Below are 20362 nucleotides of genomic sequence, written 5' to 3'. Positions count from 1 at the left end.
ACTCTCTCCACGTCAGTTCCCGTCTTAACTTCCAGTAGCCCCAGGTCAGCCCTTCCCATCACCATCCCACGGACAAGCATGGGGTGTCTGGGCTCTGGACTGAAGGTGTGACCCCGCTCAGGGGCAGGCAAAGCCTTCACAGCCCTCTCAGTCCCAGCTCCCCCAGTCATCCCTCTTGGCCCCATCTCTGATGGCTTTCAAAGGAGAGGTGAGAGCTGCAGGGACCTCCCTGCAGAGACCCATCCCTGGGCCCTCCCTCCAGAAGGCCAGGGCATCCCCTTTGATGAGACCAGCAATGTCAATCTTGATAGACACCTGAAGACCCCAGGGCCGGAAGAGCAGGCCTGGTCAGCACAGATGGGCTGTGGGTCTATAATCAGTGCCCCCCACCCAGGGGCCGCTGCCCACCCCACACTGCAACTCCAAAGATGGAGGCTGCACCTGGTGTCCCTGCCAGGGGCTGGTAGGGGAGTCCCACTCTCTCAGCAGCTACTTCTGAGGGTAGGCTAGGCCTCCACCCTCAAAAACTCACCATTCCCCAAGCCCCGGCAGACACTGTGGCCCAGCCCTTGGTGTTTGTCCTGAGTTTCTGCTGTGGAAGTGCTGCCCGAGATTGCAAAAAACCCGACACAGAGGAATCTAGAAGCCATGGCCTTCAGCCAACCCCTGGCTCGCCTGCCCCCTTCAAAAGGCTTGAGGGACACAGCCAAGGCAGGTCCCAGAGAGGCTCACAGCAGCAGAAGATCTGTGTGTGTGTCTGTGCACCCAGGCCCTCCCCCAGGAGCACCCACCCCGGCCCCTGCAGCAAGGGGACAGGGCAGGGACTTGGGCACGTCTTCTGCAGGGACTCGAGGAGCAGCAGCCCTGGGCGCAAACCCCCCGCCCACTCTCCCCCCATCTCCTCCAGCCTCAGTGACTCGCCAGTGAAGGTCGGGGACCGCTTTACTCACCTGGCTCAAGAACAGCTCCCCTGCCCCCATCGAGAAGCACCCAAGCGGTGGGATCTGGGTGCAAGGCTGTCCTGAAACAGTGGGACCCAGGTACAAGGCTGTCCTGAAACAGCCGCAAAGGGGCCCCCACGGCCCCCGCCTGCAGGGACCTAATGGCCTCCAAGTGGTGACCAACCTACAACCACTTCAAGAGAAAATGATGCTCCCCAGCATGCACCTGGGCAATGGCCCCCACCCTCGCCCCCCAGCCCTCCACCCTGCCTTCTCTGAAAGAGCTTAGGAGTCACTGGTGACCTCTGGCTGGAAGAAGACCCTACTCATACTAGGAGAGAGCCAGGCCCCAAGAATCTGCAGTCCACAGGCCAGCCTCGGTCTCTGCAGCCCCAGGGATGCCCCTCCCTGTCCTGGGAGCTGTGGTCATCAGGTGCGGTGCCCAGAAGCAGTATAGGGATGGCCCAGTCCCCTTGGAACCCTCCTGGGGCCCTGTCTGCCCAGCATAGCCTGGGTCCTGCTTGCAGAAGGGGACCCCAGGCCCACATACAGGACCCAGCCATCCCCACCAGAGGCTTCCTGTGTTGTCAGAGCCACCGCCTCTTCTTTCCCAGTTGTCGCAGATGCTCCAGGGAGGACAGGCAACCCCGCGAGTTGGGGACCCTAAGCCTTGGATGGGAAGGGTCCCGTGCAGCTTCCTTGGAAGCAGGGGCCTGGCTGTACACTTTGGGGTCTTTTCAACACAAAAGCTAAAGAAGCGCGGGGGGGTGGGGATGACAGAGGCAGCCCCAGGCGAGTGGTGGGGAGGAGACCCCACGCCAGAAACAGCTCTGGCTGGGGAGGAGCAGTGGCAGAAGAACCTTCCAGGCGTTGATTTAGGAAAAGGCAGACAGGGAAAGGAAAGCTAAGGGCAGGGGGAATGAGAAAGCTCAGGACCTTCACTGCAGTCAAGGGGTTCCCTCCATAGGCTGCAGGGTCCTGACGGCTGGTCAGGGCAGGGTCCGGGTGCTGGGCATGCCTCCTGTCCACAGCAGAGGAGTCCTTCTTGGACAGCGCACAGCCTGCAGGCAGGGGAGGCTTCCCTGGGGGGCTGTACACTGCCCTACCCCGGCCCGTGGGGCTCAGGCCGAGCTCTCTCCAGCACAGCCGCAAGACCCTGAGTTCCAGAAGTGGCAGCTGGCACCAGACATCCTACCCCAGGGCTTAGAAGGAGGGGGCTGGGCTAGGGTGGGCACAAAGGCCTCGGCCCCACTGAGGCTCTGCTCCAGCCGGGAGTCACCCCAGGATCCAAGTGAAGCAAGCAGAGGTCAGCCTCATCCCTCCTCCCCGCTCCCTCCTCCCTGTTGGGCTCACAGCTCAGGACTGGGAGAGGCAAAGCAGGGTTGGGGAGGAGGCAAGGCGACTGTGCCAGAGGCTGGTCCTTGCACCGTGGCTGCTGACAGATGGTCTCAGGAAAACAGTGTCTGTCAGCACCTGCTGTCAGCAGGAGGCAATTCTGCTGAGGGCCTTCACCTGCCAGGTGAGCAGGGCCAGTCCATTCCCTGGTGGACCTCATGTATCTGGATGCAGCTCCTTGACTTTGAGGAAGGGGTTCAAGAATGGAGAACACCCTTGGGTTGTGGAAGCAGCCCCCCTTCATATCAGGCCCCCCGCCAAGTGGTGGAAAATATCCCCATGGTGAGTGCGTCTGGGTGCCAGGGAGCCTGGCAGGGCAGACACCAGGGGACATTTTTCGGGGCACATGAGCCAGCCTGGCTCCAGGGTGATAGACAGGAACCTGCCCATATGGGAAACTGAGGCCCTGCAAGGGTAGACACTCTGGCCAGCAAGGCCGTCCATGGGGTGGGACGGCCCAGTGGACATTCCCTGCCCCATGACTCAGTGTGCCCTGGCACAGAGCCCCCCACCCGGTCCCCACTCCCCAGGGATGGCCACTGCTTTCTTCTCAGCCCTGGCTCAGTTCACAAATCCTTTTCACTATGTGCCTAGCCCTAGCCAACAAGGGCTTATTCAGCCCTGGCCCGTGTCTCTCTGTTGGGGAGGGCAGGGCTGGAGCAGGAAGAACGTTTCTATAAAGTGTAGGTCATGCTTCTCTCAAAGGCCAGGACCCGGCGATTCCCAGAGAAGGACATGCAAGGAGACCTGCCTGGATGACCTAATGGCTTACCTCACAGACCATCAATGACACGCAAGTCACTCCAGCTTACCCAGTGGACGGCACCAGCACCCAGCAGCAGCCAGTCCCTCGCACAGCAAATAAGAGTCCTCAACCCAGGACAGGGGCTGTGTGGATGCTCCCGAGGTGCAGGTGTCTGTCTGTCATTGGCTAGGGGTGTGGAGCACCATGGGGCCCCCCACAGCAGAGGATGTGCCATTGGGGCTCATTCAAGTGTGGACAGTGGGACAACAAGAGTCAAAATAGTGAGACGAGCAAGTTTCAGAACAGAATGGTCCACGAACTCGTTTTATCTAAACATGGCATGAGGGTGTGCATGAGTGCCTGAGTGCAAGGATGTGTGTGCATGTGTATGTGTGCATGTGTGTGTGCACGGCTGCATGTGCACACAAACACCTCTGCGTTACCACAGGTCACCTCTGCAGATCATCTGAGTGGGTGGAACTGCCCACTTTTCCTTCTACATCATTTGGGTTTCCCGGTGAACCTGACTTTGTAACAGTTAACGACCATGCTTCCCGGGACCTAAGGTCAGAAGCACCTTCCGCTGCAGGAGTGTGCCGGGGAGGTGCAAAGTTCCTGCAGTGCCCTGTCTCTACCAGCCTCAGTTTCTTCATCCATGGAATGGGGCACAGCCCTGCCCTGTCCAGTGCCCAGCACTCCCCTCAGGAACTACTCCTCACTCAGCGAGCAACCCCTGATTGAGGGGGGCTCCCCACCAGAGTGTCCTGCCACTGCTAATGTGAAGATGTGGGGAGGCTCTGGACCCTCAGACCAGGTGGAGAGGGCCCCTCGAGGGGCTGGAGTTTGTCCACCTGCCTCTATACATGTGTAGCCAAGGAATGCCCTTCTGGGCCCAGTGAGCAGGAGACAAACTCTAGAAGGTAGCGAGCTAATTTGCAAATGGCCCTGAGCCATCTGATGAAGGACTGGACCTTCGTGAGCCGTCCAGCAGATGGGTCTGGGGCTCAGAAGTCACAATGAGCAGCCTCAGGAACAAGCACAGCGCCTTGTAGAGGGGTGGAGAAGGCACCTCAGTTCCAGGCTTGGAAATAAAGAGGTGTCTGGACCCATCCCCTCCTCCCCTCCCTCTTCCACCAGCATGCACTGTCCTGGAGCCATCCTGTTTCCACAGCAAGTTCACACACAAAAGCCAGGCACTCACTCTGGGCCAGGACTTGTGCTGGGGCAGGTGGCACAGACAAGTCAATGCCACCCTGCCCCCAGGGATTCTCACTGGGGAGTAAGGCAGTGCCTCCCTGATGCTCCCCTGTGGTGTGCTGGCAAACATCTAACAATCAGCAACCGAGGAAGGCCCTGACTCATAGGTACTGCCAATTCCTACGGTGTAAACACTGCGGCCATAGCTGTCTTCACGCTGCCCATGTGATGTCACCGAACATGGTGCTGGCAGAAGAGAGCACGTGGCTCCCAGGAGCTGAAGAGAGGTGGCTCCACTCCCCACCATCCCTCATGTTGCTTTCTGATTCTCCTATGGACAGGGGTGGCGATTTATACCCTCACATGCCTAGAGTAATAAGAGATCACTTCATCCCTGACTGGGTTTGGAGTTTCTTCAGCATTTTATTATGAAGCCTGGCACTCCACCCAAATTCTATGATTAGCATTGCTCATTTTCTTCATCACAGACCCATTCGCCCCCTCCCCATCCCTCCACCCATCCATCAACCCATCTTATTTTATTGGATGCATTTCACAGGAAGTTGTAGACAGCATTATATTTCAATCCAAATATTTCAGAAGCATTTACTAGAGTCCAATATCTGTTAACAGTTCTCTTGTTTTAGGTAAAATTTGCAGTGGAATTCACAGATCTTAACAGTCCGTGAGATGAGTTCTGACAAGTACACACACCTGCATCTCCCAAACCCCCACCAGCAATACTGTCAGCCCCGACAGAACCCAGTAAGGAGATTTAGCAAAGAACTAAAAACAGAACTCATCCAGCAATCCCACTGCTGGGCATGTACTCAAAGGAAATGATTACATCAAAAAGACGCCTGCACACATACATTCCTCACAGCACTGTTCACAATAGCAAAAACACAGAATCAACCTAGGGGTTCACCAACAGACAGTTGGAGAAAGAAAACGTGCATATACACGGTGGAGTACTATTCAGCCATGAAAAAGTGTAAAATCGTGCCTTTTGCAGCGACATGGATGGAATGGGAGGACATAATGTTGAGTCAATTCAGAAACAGAAGGAAAAATAGCACATGTTCTCACTTACAAGAGGGAGCTAAATGATGTGTGCAAGTGGACACAGAGTGTGCAATACTCACCCATGGAGACTCGGGGTAGGGTGGGTCAAGGAATGAGGAAGTTCTTGGTGGGTACAATGTACACTCTCTGGTGATGGCTACGCTAACAGCCCAGACGTCACCACTACACAATGTTTCCATCTAACAAAACTGCACTTGTAAAATAGGCCAGGCATGGCCAGGAGCAGTGGCTCATGCCTGTAATCCCAGCACTTTGGGAGGCCGAGGCAGGTGGATCACGAGGTCAAGAGATTGAGACCATCCTGGTCAACATAGTGAAACCCCGTCTCTAATAAAAATACAAAAAATTAGCTGGGCGTGGTGGCATGCACCTGTAGTCCCAGCTACTCAGGAGGCTGAGGCAGGAGAATTGCTTGAAACCAGGAGGCAGAGGTTGCAGTGAGCCAAGATCACACCACTGCAATCCAGCCTGGCGCCTGGCGATGGAGCAAGACTCTGTCTCAAAAAAAAAATAGGCCAGGCACAGGTGGCTCACACCTGCAATCCCAACACTTCAAGAAGCCAAGGCAGGAAGATAACTTGAGCCTAGGAGTTCAAGACCAGCCTGGGCAACATAGTGAGACCTCATATTTTTGTGCAACATGGAAGAAGAAAGCCCAGTTTTAAACACAAAATGTGGTCTGCAGGAACTTCCGAGGGCAGCACGTCCAGTGGGAGTGTCTGTGGTGGCGGCAATGTCTGTAACTGTGTGCGCCATGCAGCGGTTGCTGGCTGCATATGGTGGGAATTTCCATGTCTGTGTGTGCCACATGGCAGTCACTGGTCACATGTGATGGTGGGAATTTTTGTGTCTGTGAGTACCACGCAATGGTCACTGGTCATGTGGCTGCTGAGCCCTTGAAATGTGCAATTGTGGAACTATGTCCTGTGTAATTGAGGAGCCAGCTTTTAAGTTTTACTTAATTTTAATGAATTTAAATGTATAGGATCACGTCTAGGTTGATGGCAATATTGTCTTTTTTTTTTGACTTTTTAAAGTGGTTGTATCATTGTTATTATTTTATTTTATTAATTAATTTATTTTTGAGACAGGGTCTTGCTCTGTCTCCCAGGCTGGAGTGCAGTGGTGCAATCATAGCTCACAACAGCCTCAACATCCCATGCACAAGCCATCCTCCCATCTCAGCCTCCTGAGTACCCGGCACTACAGGCATGTGCCACCACATGTGGCTAATTTTTAATTTTTTTGTAGAGTTGAGGTCTACAATAAATTACAGGGTGCAGATTGCAAGCAGTCAGTTATGCATTCCAGGCGGGCCAGGGGAGTGGCATTCTCCCTGGCAGGCTGGTGCCCCTGGAGTACCCATGTCCGCACTCTGTCACACACACCTGTGTGGCCTCAGCCATGCTGCCCGACTCCTCTGAGCACCCAGATCACGGGAAGAGGAAAAAGGTAGCCCCTGCCTTTGGCTCCCATCACCCCTGGGGCAGAGTCTAAATTCTTCAACAAAACCCTCCAAAGCCTGCACAACCTGGGTCTGCTGAGCCTTCCCATCCTGCACCCTCAACCCTCATCTGGACTCCTCGGAGGCTCCCAGGCAGGAAGAGGTCACTATTCTCTCCTCCGGCCTTCACAGGGTGTGTTCCCACCTAGAATACACCTGCACAGGCCTGCACTATCTCGGGCAGGGCCCGGAACTTTGTGGAGGCCAGGCATACATGTGCAAGCATTTAAACACAGCTGACGTGGCCGATGCCCCAACACGGGCAGGGCCCCGAGCTCAATCGAGGCCCAGGCAGTGCGTATCCTGGCATTTAAATACCATTGCCCCAGCTGGTACCCCATGGAACGCACAGAGTAGGCTCCGTGCTCCCGCCTTGACAAACCTCACAGCATCCTGGAGGTCCAGACTCAAGGTTAGAAATCTTCTCTTCCTGATTAAACCAGCCATGCCCCCTGCCTCCCTCCATTGCCTGTGGCTCAGGGGAAGTGGGGGAGTGGGCTTCAGGCTCTCGCCGGACCCACACTCCAAGTGGCCACTCTGGGTCTGCACCCTGCACAGAGTGCCCTTGGCCGCCCCACACACCCAGCACATCACCCCAGGCAGAAGAATTGGAAGAGGAAGCCATGAGTGCTCGTGAGATCTTTGGGCCAGGAACTGCAAGAACCCCAGGGCTCAGGGTTCTCAGGATGTTGTCACGCAGGCAGCTCAGGCATCAGCCGGGCTGGAGGGGAACACAGAACCCCTCTTGCCAGGGGCTAAGGGTGGTGCTGCCCTCGAAGGGGACTTCACACTCAGCCCAAGGCCTCAGTCTTGTAAGGGTCTGGTGCGAAGTGGAGCCGTCCCATGGGTGGTTTGCAAAGCCAGCTCATAAGAGCTGAGCCTTCATGTCCTGGAGTTGGCTGAGCTGGCCGTTAGACACAGTACTATTAAAATTAAATCAGCCAGGCATGGGGGCTCATGCTGTAATCCCAGCATGCCGGGAGTCCAAGGAGGGAGGATCACTTGAGGACAGGAGTGAGAGACCAGCCTGGGCAACACAGCAAGACTTCATCTCTACAAATAAAAAAATAAATAAATTAGCTGGACTGGACGTAGTAACATGCACCTGCGGTCCCAGATCCTTGGGAGGCTAAGACGGGAGGAGCACTTGAGCCCAGGAGGTTGAGGCTGCAGTGAGCTATGTTTGCATCACTGCACTCCAGCCTGAGTGAGGAGCAAAACCCTGTCTCAAAAACAAATCATAAGGGCTGGGCTCAGTGGCTCAGGCCTATAATGCCAGCACTTTTGGAGGCCAAGGAGGGTGGATCACGAGGTCAGGAGTTCAAGACCAGTCTGACCAAGATGGTGAAACCCCGTCTCTACTAAAAATAAAAAAATTAGCCGGGCGTGGCTAATACAAAAATTATCCTAACTACTTGGGAGGCTGAGGCAGGAGAATCACTTGAACCTGGGAGGTGGAGGCTGCAGTGAGCTGAGATCGTGCCACTGCACTCTAGCCTGGCTGGGTGACAGAGCAAGACACTGTCTCAAAAAAACAAGCAAACAAAAAAAATCATAAGAACTTACAAATAAAGACGTCATTAAAAACAAAAGTGCTGAACACAGCACTTACGACTGCCTCTGGTGTTGCAGCCCTGTGCGGTCCTTCAGGTTCCTGAGATTGGTCATGTGTCATTGTCTGCCTAGGGGGGTCTGTCTGGGAAGTTGGGTCACGTGGGTGCCACCTCAGGACTCCCACCCCTGCCTGCAGTGTGTCTCCTTGGCAGCTCGAAGCCAGTCCCAGTGGGAACATTTTCGCCACAGGCATTAGCAAACCCTTCCCATCTGGGCTCTTTCTTCCTCAGAGCCAGTGGTCACAGTCGCCAGCCCACCCCAAGCCATGCAGACCCTAGCAATGTCAGGCTGACTTCGTCCCCCCGCCACCGTTCCAGGCCACCTTCCATGGAGACGGGGATGCTCCCTTGATGAGGAACACATGACATCACTGAAAAGCACTACTGGGGTGGAGGAAATTCTTGATCTTAGGAAACCCACTCAGCCAGCAGCGGGAAAAAGTTAAGCTTCTTTTTTGTAGGATTTTTTTTTTTTTTGAGATGGAGTCTCACTCTGTTGCCCAGGCTGGAGTGCAGTGATGTAGTCTCCTCTCACAGCAACCTCTGCCTCCCAGGTTCAAGCGATTCTCCTGTCTCAGCCTCCCAAATAAATGGGATTACAGGCACACACCACACCAGGCTAATTTTTGTATTTTTAGTAGAAACAGGGTTTCACCATGTTGGCCAGGCTGGTCTTGAACTCCTGACTTCGTGATCCACCTGCCTTAGCCTCCCAAAGTGCTGGAATTAGGTTTTCTTTCTAAAGGTTTTATCTGAAAGCAGAGGCTAGACACGGGCTGTCCAAGGGCCTCAGCTTGCCTGGGTCCTGGCAGCCTCTAGGCTTTGTACCTCCAGTGCTCTGCTCCCTGCAGCCACCCACCTTGGACCAAGAAGGCCATGGTCAGCAAATGCCCTGACCAAAGGAAATGGAGGTGGGGCCGGGCAGCTGCTGTGAGGTTGGGAGAGGCCTTGCGGCCACAATGGATGTTCCCCTCCAGCCTGAAGCTGGCCCAAGAGTGCTGCCGAGAAAGTCTGTCCCCCATGGCTGGGGGTGTTGGGGGCAAGGGCAGGAACAAAGGAGCAGCTGGGCTGGACAGACTTGGCCCTGTCCCCGGCGGCTTCCAGACACATCTCTGGCCCTGAGCTTGAGTGCCCTGTGGACTTCCAGGGAGGCCGGCGCCTGCTCCCCCAGACTGGGCAGCCTTGTCTGGTCCCGTGGTCCTGGAGAAAGAAAGGCCTGGGCCCGGGACCCAGAGAAAGCTGCGGAATTGAAAAGGGATTCGGGCCCTCTGGAGCAGCCACGGGGGAGAGGCGGGGGGTGGGGGCTGTGGCCAGCACTTGGTGGGCTGGGAGACGGGCTAGGGCTGGGTTCTGGGGCGGGCAGACTGGGGGCTCAAGGCTGGAAGATGGACAGCAGGGCCAGCGTCAGCTTGAGAGCGAGGTCCTGCCATCCTGGGCCTGGGCCACTGTGAGCCCTCAGGCCATGTGTCTGGGAAGCTGGAGGCAGAGGTGTGGGAGGGATGGAAGACAGCAGGCTGGGCCTGCATCAGGGGGCTGGCTGGGGCAGCCATCATAGGCAGGTGTGTGTGGGAGGCCACACATGAGCCGTGACCTGCACAGGCTCAGGCACCCAGACCAAGCTGCCTGGGAGCTGGGTCCTCCAAGACAGCCAGGAAGGCAGAAGACCATCTTCTTCCTGCATCTCCTATAGTTCCTCCCACCAGGGGCCTGGAGCCTCAGGGAGCCAGGCTCTCCGCAGGGAGTTCCTGTGTCCAGGAAGCATCATTCATTCTGCAGGGCAGAGGCCGAGCACAGGCTTGCAATGGGAGTGAGCACCAGTGCCTCCAGGGGCTGCAGGGTGGCCATCATCCTTCAGGGGCTCCATGAACAAGTTCCCTCAGACATGATGAGCTCTGAGTCACTGGAGATAAGCAAGAGAGGTATTCAGACTAAACTTCAATCTTCCCTTCCAGCTAAGACGCTGATTTTCCTTTGGGCAAGTCCTTAATCTCAGTCAATGTGGCTGGGGTCTCCCCAACCCCTGGGCTCCCAGTGGGTCTGCCACCCAGGGCAGGCCCAGATCCTGGTGATTGTCCCAGCATTGAGCAGGGACCCAAGCCAAGTCATTCAGACTCAGGCTGGGATGCTCAGGAAGAGGCTCTTCCCTGCTGAGCAGGACCACCTGGGCAAGTGTGGGGAACCTGCCTGGGAAAGGAGCCCAGGCGGAGAAAAGCAGAGCCACACCCTGATCATGCTGTTGGAGCACCTGAATCCAGCCATACCTGAAGCCCACCACCCTGCACTTTCTGGGAGGCTCCAGTAAATACCCACCTTGGCCTCAATCAGTATGAGCGGGGTTTCCATCACTTGGAATGGAAGAGTCCTTGCTAACACCCCTCTGCAGGATGCAGCCCAGTCTTCCTGCGGTTTTACAGGCTTCCCAAGCACCTATGCAGCTGTGCCTGAGCTCAGTCTCCTGGGGTTGCCATTTCTTCCTGCCCCTTGCTCCCCTCATCTTGCATTGTGGGGCAAAGTCTCCTCTCTCCCCTCACAGAATCTTTGGGCCCTCTGGAGCCCCTCCCAAGACCGCAGAGTCCCCACTCATTCCAAAGATTCAAACCCAAGTAGCCACACGATGAACCCAGAGGAAGCGTCTCTGAGGGGCAGAGTCTGTCGCCCCACAGAAGCCTGCTCTTCTCCAGCCCTGCCTTGCCAGCACGGGGAGGCCGAACGTGGGGAGGGTACCCCACGAAGACCCCATGTCAGACCCCCCGCTCACCGCCTCTGTCATTTCCAGCTGTGTGACCCCAGGCAAGCCACGTAACCACTCCAAGACTTGAAGGTTAAAAATGGAGCCAATCACTCCAGCCACCTCCTCCAGGAAGTGTGGAGAACACACACCCAGGACGCCCAGCCATGGCTGCCCTCCTCCCAAGGCAGGATCCCAGGGGCTCCTTGGACCCGGGATGGGGCTCAGCTCTGTCCCAGGGCTCAGCTTGGCTCCTGCAGTGCTGGGCAGTCACCTGGCAACCGCTATCTGTCTCACCGACTCCATAAAACTCAAGAAAAGCCAGGCAGGACCCCTACACACAGCACCTCACAGTTACTCAGACGCTGCTGCATCCAGCTCAGGAAGTGAAGGTGAAGGAGGAAGAAAGGAAGAAAGGGACCAGGTGCAGTGGCTCACGCCTGTAATGCCAGCACTTTGGGAGGCTGAAGCAGGAGGCTCACTTGAGTCCAGAAGTTCAAGACCAGCCTGAGCAACATAGGGAAACCCTGTATCTACAAAAAATAAAATAATTAGATGGGTGTGATGGCATGACTCTGTAGTACCAGCTACATCGGGGGCTGAGGCAGGAGGTTCCCTTGAGCTGGGGAGGTCGAGGCTGTAGTGAGCTATGATAGTGCCATTGCACTCCAGCCTGAGTGAAGAGCAAGATCCTGTCTCAAAAGAAAACTTTTTTAATTTTTAATTTTAAAAAGAAAGGAAGGGGCTGGGCTGGGTGCAGGGTGAAAGAAGGGGGCCCCAGCAGGGGTGACAGGATGTGGTTGCCTGCTTGGAGCCAGCCCACCTGGAGGACCCCAGCACCCTCACCACAGTGAAACACTGGGTGCTCCTTTCTCCCAGGTCACACAGTCCCGGGCACAGAAAGCATCCACACGGGTGATGGAGGGCCTGCCCGGGTCAGCCGAAGATCAGCAGGAGCAGCAGTTTTGGCACCTTCTCGGTGGGTTTCTTGGCATCCTTAGGAAGTAGCAAGGAACCCAGAGGGGGTGGTCCTCTACAGGATGCCATGAGCACCTCAGGTGTGGAGCCCCAAATCTGAGCATGGCCTTGGTAGTTCTGGGCAAACCGGTGCCCCATTTCCCAGGTGGACAATTTGAGAAGCACTTCAGCTCTGCTGAGTCTGCTGGGCACAGGACCTCAGCCACAGTCAGCCCCCTCCAAGTGCTGCTTCATTCTGCCTGCCCAGGAACCTAGCTCAGAGCCAGCAGCTGCTGGCTCCCACCACCAACAACCCCTATCTCCCCCATCCCCCAACTGCCCCTCCCCGCACCTGGCTCCCCAGGGGTTTGTACTGAGTGACACCTGCAGGTGAGACAGCAGCTCCCAGACCAGTCTGCACTGATGGCTGCAGGACAGGCCGCCCTCTCTCAGTGGAACCTCTGGGGTGGCTCAGCCCCTCCCTTCACAGGAGGCACCCAGTTCCCCATTTCCAAGAGTCTAACCAGCCAGAAGAACAACTCCCGAAGAGCAGAGCGGCCACCTTCACCAGGGCGCACAGGCCCCAACTCCAACTCTCAGGTCACTGGGTCACATATTTTCCAAATGACAGCTGCTGCCCATGCAGGCCAGCACAGGTAGGAGAGCAGGGCCCTGCGCCAGGCCTGGAGAGGCCCCCAAGATGCCCTGGGACCACCATGGCCTGCCCATTTTCCCTGGCCCAGGTGGCCAAGGTATGGGGTACAGAGAATGTCCAAGTTCATTCAACAAACTTCTGCAGCCTATCCTGTGACAGCTCCGTGGTGTGGGAGGGGAAGTATACAGACTGGTGCAAGCAACTTTCCCCAGTTACCTGTAAAACGGGCCGGTGGATCTGACCATCTGGCATGGCACCCTCTGACACCCACAGCCCAGCCCTGGCACCAGCTGCCAAGGGACTCTCTCCCCAGCCTTATACGCAGGACCCAACCCTAGGTCCCCAGAGGCCCCCATGGCTGTTTGCTGGAGGGGGCAGGGGCAGGGGTGACTTCCCCACCCTTCAGACATGAACACCTGTAAAATTCTCTGCTCTTGAAGCTCTGGGTGCAGCAGGCCTTGGCCAGCCCATGAGCAGACCCTGCAGCCCCATCCAGCCTCCCATACAGAGAACCACAGACCCAATGACTCATCTCAGGAGTCCCCACATGGCCCCAGTGTTCTGGTGTCTCCCCATTGTCTTCTTATTTAAATAGCTTTCCAAATCTCTCCTCCCCAAAGAAGCACTCTCCTCACTCAGTGCATGAATTAGGGGCCAATCTTCTGAATAGGAAACTGGATGTCAGGTTTAGTGTGAAGACAACTCAGCCAGGCTTTGGGTCTAAGAAAAGTATTTTCAAGCTTCCTGTACCCCTGGCTGGCCACCCTCTCTACCCAGGCACTTCCCTGGGACAAGGAGGCTCACTTCCTGGGATGGCAAAAATCAAATGTGGTGACCCCTAAGTCTCATTCAGGGATTCACCCACCAAATGCCATCTGCCACCGTTATGCTCCTTATGCTTATGATTGGATTTTTATCAGCTCAAGCCTACTGTCCCCTCTGAGTCCAGGGCTCGCTGGCTGGAGAACGGCAGGGCCTAGATGGAGAGGAGCAGCCGTTCGGAGTCAGCGTGAACAGAAAATCGAACAGCGCTGCTCGAGGAATCAGAAGATGCCCTTGCAAACTCTGCCATGCACACTGCAGGTTCTGGAGAAATGGGCCGGGTCGTCCCCTACCTTCCAGAAGGAAGCCTGGGGCAAGGGACCTGCTGAAGAGAGCCGGGAAAGAATGTCAGCCCATGACCTAGGCCAGGAGGGAGGCAGAATTTTGCAATGTGTGCCCCGTGCAGGGCGAGTGGCCCTGGGGTGCACGAAGGCCCTGGCTGCCCAAGAGTTGATTTAAAGCTCAGCTGCTGATCTCTGGTGACAGGTTATTTGTGTAACCTGCAGTTTTCTATGCACATAGTAATTTCCACCTCCCTCCCTGTCAAACAGAAGACAAGTTTTCACCCTGAGTCAGGGGCAAGAGAAGCTGTCTCTGTGAAAGTGACTTCACAAAGGGGTTTGACTGACAGGCGGGCTCAGGGAGAGCTGAGATAATGTCCGGTTATCAAAGCAGACGCAGGTGGGCAGGCGAGAACAGGCATGTTCCCCAGCTCAGAAAGACCCGCTTGGCTCGCAGGAAGTTCCAGGCATGGGGATCCTTGGCCCCATGCATTTCCCTTTAAACACTGTCTAAGCCGTCACAAAGTTTGATTACAGTTTAGCTGAGATGGAAAATGAGAGGAAGGAACTATAATATTCAGCGATGACAATCACCTTCCTCTTTGGACAGTCACATTTCACTCCTCTGCTTATGCCCGTTCATGTGGATTCTGACTACACGCCCTAACCTCATGTTCGGCAGCTGGTAAACAAGATTGCCTATGCGCAGTGAAAACCATGACTCTGGGGGACAGACGGGCCTGATCTCACTAGCTCCTGGGCCCAAAGAGCTGAATTCTCTGACAGACACTCTGTGTCCTTGCCTATAAAAGGGGGAAGAGCAGAACCTATTTGGAAGACTGTGTGACTCCGGTGAGAATTCAGCTGTGCATACACAAAGGGGCATGGGTGAGGGAGTGTCTGGCACAGACACTGCAGGGCGTGGAACAGCAACCCTACACCGTTGGCTCAGAGGCAGCCACACAGAGGAGCCATCTCAGATCAGAGCCCGGCCTGGCCCCTCCACCTGGTCCTCTGGGAGGACTTGCTCCACTGAACCAAATTCCTACATCTGGGACCTCGAGGGGAAGAGGACAGCTGGGTTGCTGGGAGGCCTGGCAGTCAATCTTTAACAATGAGGTGGCTCAGTTTCCCTCCTACCAAATGGACCAAGTTACCTCTGAGGCCGTGGGAGGTGGATGAGTCAGTGTGTGGGAAACATTCTGCAGCGCAGATGAAAGGGCTCCAGGAGGGGCTTCCCATGGGCGGGGGTCACAGAAAGCTTGGCTCATGCCCCCCAGAATGAGAGGGCGGTGGGAGGCCTGGATACAGAACTGGCCACAGCCAAGTCCCCTAAGCCACCTCTTCCTAGCACAGGTATCCGAGGGCCACAGCTGCAGGGGCCGTCTCTGCTGGTCATGTCCGGAGTGTGAGGGCCTAGAGGCCCCTGTGCATAACCATGCGGTGATGCCACCCCCAGCAGCTGAGGTCGGCCGGAGAGAAATAAGGCAGGAGGCAGCAGCACCAAGGGTAGGGCCGGGCTTGGCCCCCAATCACATCGCCTCCTGTGCTTGGGCAGCTTTTCCCGACTCCCCGGATCTCAGCATTCTCCTTGGTCAGCAGGAAGCCTACTGCCGTGCAAGGCTCTGTCATCTGAGGGCGTGGACGCTCTTTTCCACCACGGCCATGCCTGAGACCACTCTAGGCACGAGGGAGAGACCCTAGCCCCTGGAAGCCCTTGCTTGCCCAGACCATGTGGCCCAGTGGACACCCCAGAACCAGAGGCCAGATCCACCCCCAGGCCTCCGGCAGCCTAGGGCGAATGGACCGAGAGCCCCACACTGTCCATCATGGTGACCCCTCCCCATGGCCCCAGCCTGCCCCATCTAGGCCTCCCATCTCTATCTCCAGCCCAGGGGTCTCCACTTCTCTCTGACCTGGGGCCTCCACTGCACCCACTCGGAGCCAGAGCCAGGCCCAGTAAAGGTGCAAACATTCTCATGGAAGGTGGGGAGCTGCGCGGACCACAGCGCCCCCCCCACCACCACATCCACAGAGCACCTGGGGCACCTCCCATTGAGATCAGCCACAGGTGGGAGCGAGTCATCGCTGAGTCACGCGCAATTTTTTTTTTTTTTTTTTTGAGACAAAGTCTTGCTCTGCAGCCCAGGCTGGAGTGCAGTGGAGCGATCTCAGCTCACTGTAGCCTCTGCCTCCTGGGTTCAAGTGATTCTTCTGCCTCACCCTCCTGAGCAGCTAAGACTACAGGCACGTGCCACCACGCTTAGCTAGCTTCTGAATTTTTAGTAGAGACAGGGTTTCACCATGTTGGCCGGTCTCGAACTCCTAACCTCGTGATCCACCTATCTTGGCCTCCCAAAGTGCTGGGATTACAGACATGAGCCACCACACCCAGTCTCGTGAGCACTTCCTACATTAACTGCACGTTGCAATGACAATGTTTGGGTGATTGAGTTAAAATATAGAATCAAAACTAAATATCACTTTTACTTAAACATTTTCAGGCATCACAAGCAGATTTAAAACCACACACAAGGCTGCTGGGCAGCTCTGACCTGGAACAGCTGCCTTGTTTACCGCTGAGTATGGGAGGACTGAGGAGGAACGTGCAGGCCCTGCAGGGCTCAAGGGGTGAGAGGAGGGGATGAGCTACCCCTCATGAGAATCAAATTCCAGAGGCAAGTGACCTCTGGGGCAGGCTGCAATGACGTGGGGGTGGGGAATGGCCACCTTCTTCTTTGGGGTTTTTCTTTAAACCACACTGCCCAGCTCAGCCGTTTCCAGGAGGCCTCACTGTGGGCACACACTGAAGCCGGTGGCAGCAGCCACCTGGCCATTGGCAGATTCAGCTGTGCTGGGCGCCTTTTCTTTCTCAGCAGGACCCGGGGAGAAGAAAGAGGCATGCCAGTCACTCACCGAATAACCACAGAAAAGCCAGATTCAGAGGAGGCGTCCACCTGCCCAGGCGCTGCCTCCGGAACTTCCTCCTCAGTCCAGGGACTGTGTCCAGCTTCTCCGGGGCCCGAGTGAAGCAGGCTCACCCCTCACCCGGCAGTGATCCAGAGCCCCGGCTTATCCATCACTGTCAGGGGCTGAGAGCAGCTCTGTTCTGAAATCCCAGCCGCTGCTGCCACATATAGGAAGGAACCAGGGTCCACATGCCACGACCACTGGCAGAGGCCTGGGTCAGATTGGAAGGTACTTTGTGAGACGGACACTCGCTGGCCTGCTCCAGCTAGAGCCCAGCTCCTTCTGAGAATCACAGAGCCAGACAGAGGCTTGCTGAGAAGTGGGGTGGGGGTCCTCCTTTCTGTCCAGCCCCAGCTGCACAGAAGCAAAGCTGGCCCCACGGTGACTGAGTCCAGAGCCCAGTCCTGAGCACCCACCAAGGCCCAGGACAAGTCAGCATGTGGGGTGGTCACTGCTCCCACGGCCTCACTCCCAGGTTCCCTCTGTGTCCCCACAGCCTGTACTGACCAGGGCAGCAGGAGGGCCTGGCAGGAGCTCTTAGACCTCGCTTCTCTGCGTGTTCCCTCATCGCTCCCTCCCTGGTCCTGCAGGCTGTCAGCCTCAGGGTCCAGCTCGCCTTAGGTGGCAGAGTGGGGGCCATGCCTCACCTGCCTTCACTGGGTACATTGACTCATTCATCTATGGGACGGTCTGAGCTTGAGGCTTGGAAACCCTCCTCTGCTGAGCCTAGCTCGGGGCCGTGGATGCAAAGAGCTCTGGGCTCAGCGACCAGGAGAGGCTGACACTGAGCTCTACCCTGCAGGCGGCTCCCAGCTCATCTGGAGAGTCCCAAAGCTTCAAGGCTGAGGGAGGCTCTTCCTTCTTGGAGGGGCCCAGGCAGCCCTTGTGTCCGAGCCAGGGACTCCCCGACCCAGGAGCTCCCTCTCCCTCTCCCTCCACACCTTCCACAGATCCCTCTCCTTCAGGGCCGTCTTAACTTGAGGTCACCCAGAAATAGGTTTATGGGGAGCCATCCCAGGGAACTTTCACAGGAATGAGGGCTAAGGTTGGGGAGGGCTGCTGTCCCCACCATGGGGTACTGCTCCGGGGAGGGGGCCGGCACGGGACCTTCAGAATCGTCCCACCCAAGGGTCACGAGAGCCGGGACAGAGGCCGCAGGCTGCTCTAGGGCCTTTAGATCTCCAGAAGAGCACTTCTCCGAGTCCACCCGGCTGGGCCGCAGTGCCCAGTGGTACAGTCAAGCCCCGATCCAGGTGTCGCTGTGGGTGTGCTGCAGATGTGATTGACACGCACAATCGGCTAATTCTAAGTGCCGCAGATCACCCTCTGAGATGTGGGTGGGCCTTACTTGCTGCTGAGGATGAATACTGAGGCTTCCTGGAGAAGGGCCACCGCCCCAAGACCGCAGTGTAAAATCCTGCCCAGGCTTCCAGCCTGCTCCCTGGTGGGCCTTCCCTGCAGATTTCAGAGTCATCAGCCCGTACCGTCATGTGGGCTAGCTCCTAATCCATCTCCCTGTGTCACCGTCTCTGTCTCTGTCCCTCTGAAGGGCACTGGCTAATACAGAACCCTCTGTGTCCACCTCAGGACCAGACTCCAGCCCTGAGAGCCCCCGGCAGCTCAGCCTCTTCCCCACGGCCCTGCCCTGCACAAGGACACTTTCGGACGATGGTGCTCTCTGTGTTATGGATTTACAGGGTTGTGCCCTGGGCCTGGACCTAAGGGAGTCAGGAGCAACATCTGGACTTCCAGCCACCCTCAAGGTGCATAGGCAAGTATGTGTGTGCTCAGGATGATTTATGAGAAGGGAGCGTGGGGAAAACTCCTTGCAAATAAACCTCTGAGATCCTACAGACCTCAGGGGGATGCCAGCAATGATCTGAGCCCGCTGCTCAGTCCACAGATGGAAAAACAGACTCCCAAGGAAGGCTTTGTCTTCTAAGCATGCCCTTGATTTCTGACCCTTAACAGAAGCTGAGGGGTATGAGCATTTAGTGTGCATCGTGAGAGCTGTTTCCACCCCCATAAGATGTAGAGGACAGAGGCCTGTGTTACCAAGCCAAGGGTGACTGTCCTAGGAACTCCTGCCGGGCAGGCTGGAATTTGGTGATACTGAGAGTGTCCTCTGCACACTCCAAAGGCAACTGTCTCGGGGACAGTGGTCATGCAGGGATAACCCTCATTTGGGCCAACTGGGCATTCTCTCTGGGTCCCCATGTCCCCAAGACCCAGGAGTGGGCTGGAGCCCTGGGTGTTGGCCGTGATCACTGCAGAAAGGAAGGCGAAGAAGAGGCAGAGGTCAGAATGTCCCTTATTGCTGGTCCAGGGCCCAGCTCACATACCGGGCCTTGTTCTGTGCCCTGAGAGCACTGTTGCTCCTACCAAGACCAAGCCCTCCCTGCACTGAGCAGTGGTCCCAGACTCAGGACACCAGAGAGCTTCTAGCATGGAGAATCACACAGAGACTATGGGGCTCAAGGTGCCCTTTGTACGGTGGGGAGACAAAAGAGACTTGTCCAAAGTCAGCTGGGGCCCCGGTATCCCATAACATCCATCTGTGACTCCTCCTGGGGCCGCAGTATCCCAGAGAATCCATCCATGACTTTTCCTGGGGCCCCAGTATCCCAGAACATCCATCCGTGGCTCTTCCTGGGGCCCCAGTATCCCAGACACTCATCCTGGCCCCTGCCAGCCCTCTTTTTAAATTCTCCTGCTCCTGAGTGGTAACAGGAGATGGGGCGCACATTGTCATGGAGTTTGGAAAGTATTTTAGGATACTGCAGCTTTCATTACAAAAACCACAAGCTGAGGGTCTTAGACAACACATGTTTATTTCTCACAGCTCTGAAGGCTGGACATCTAAGATCAAGGAGCAGCACAGCTGGTTTCTCCAGAGGCCTCTCTCCTCGACTTCTAGATGGCGGCCTTCCTCCAAATCCTGACACGGCCTTTCCTCTGTGTGTGCAGAGACAGCGGGGATCCCCGGTTTCTCTTCCTCCTCCCGTAAGAACTCTGGTCCTGCAGGATGAGGATTAAGGCACCACCCTTATGGTATCATTCAATCTTAGCACCTCCTTAAAGGCCTTGTTTCCAAATGTAGTCACATGGGGCTACAGCTTCCACCTATAAATTTGGAGGATGCTCTTCCATTCATAGCAGAATCAAATGCTAGAGTGGAACTATTGTATTTAAAAGCTCCAGCGTACTTCACTTGACTAGCCTTAAAAAAAAAAAAAAAAAAAAAAAAAAAGCTCCAGCGTATCCAGCCCACAGCACATAACAAGGTGGGAAGAGCAGGAGAAGACATGACTGGCCCCGGGAGACATGTCTATCTCACTGCCAGTTCATAAACACATGGGCTCCTGGGACACTGAAGTGTGGTCAATGTGACGTGGGCGCCCACCACCAGGATGGGGCTGGTTGCATCACCATCAGGAGAGGAAGTCATCAAGCTCCACACTGCCAAGG

At 56.1% G+C, this 20362-nt stretch overlaps 1 pseudogene; it reads right to left on the bottom strand.

Moving 5' to 3' along the window:
• Positions 1-4813: 4813 nt before the first annotated feature.
• LOC100402954 (uncharacterized) lies at positions 4814-7903 on the bottom strand (annotated as a pseudogene).
• Positions 7904-20362: the final 12459 nt, after the last annotated feature.

Source organism: Callithrix jacchus, chromosome 2 (assembly GCF_049354715.1).
Source record: "Callithrix jacchus isolate 240 chromosome 2, calJac240_pri, whole genome shotgun sequence".
Lineage (NCBI taxonomy): Eukaryota > Metazoa > Chordata > Mammalia > Primates > Cebidae > Callithrix > Callithrix jacchus.
This window is presented reverse-complemented; position numbering and strand designations above follow the sequence as displayed.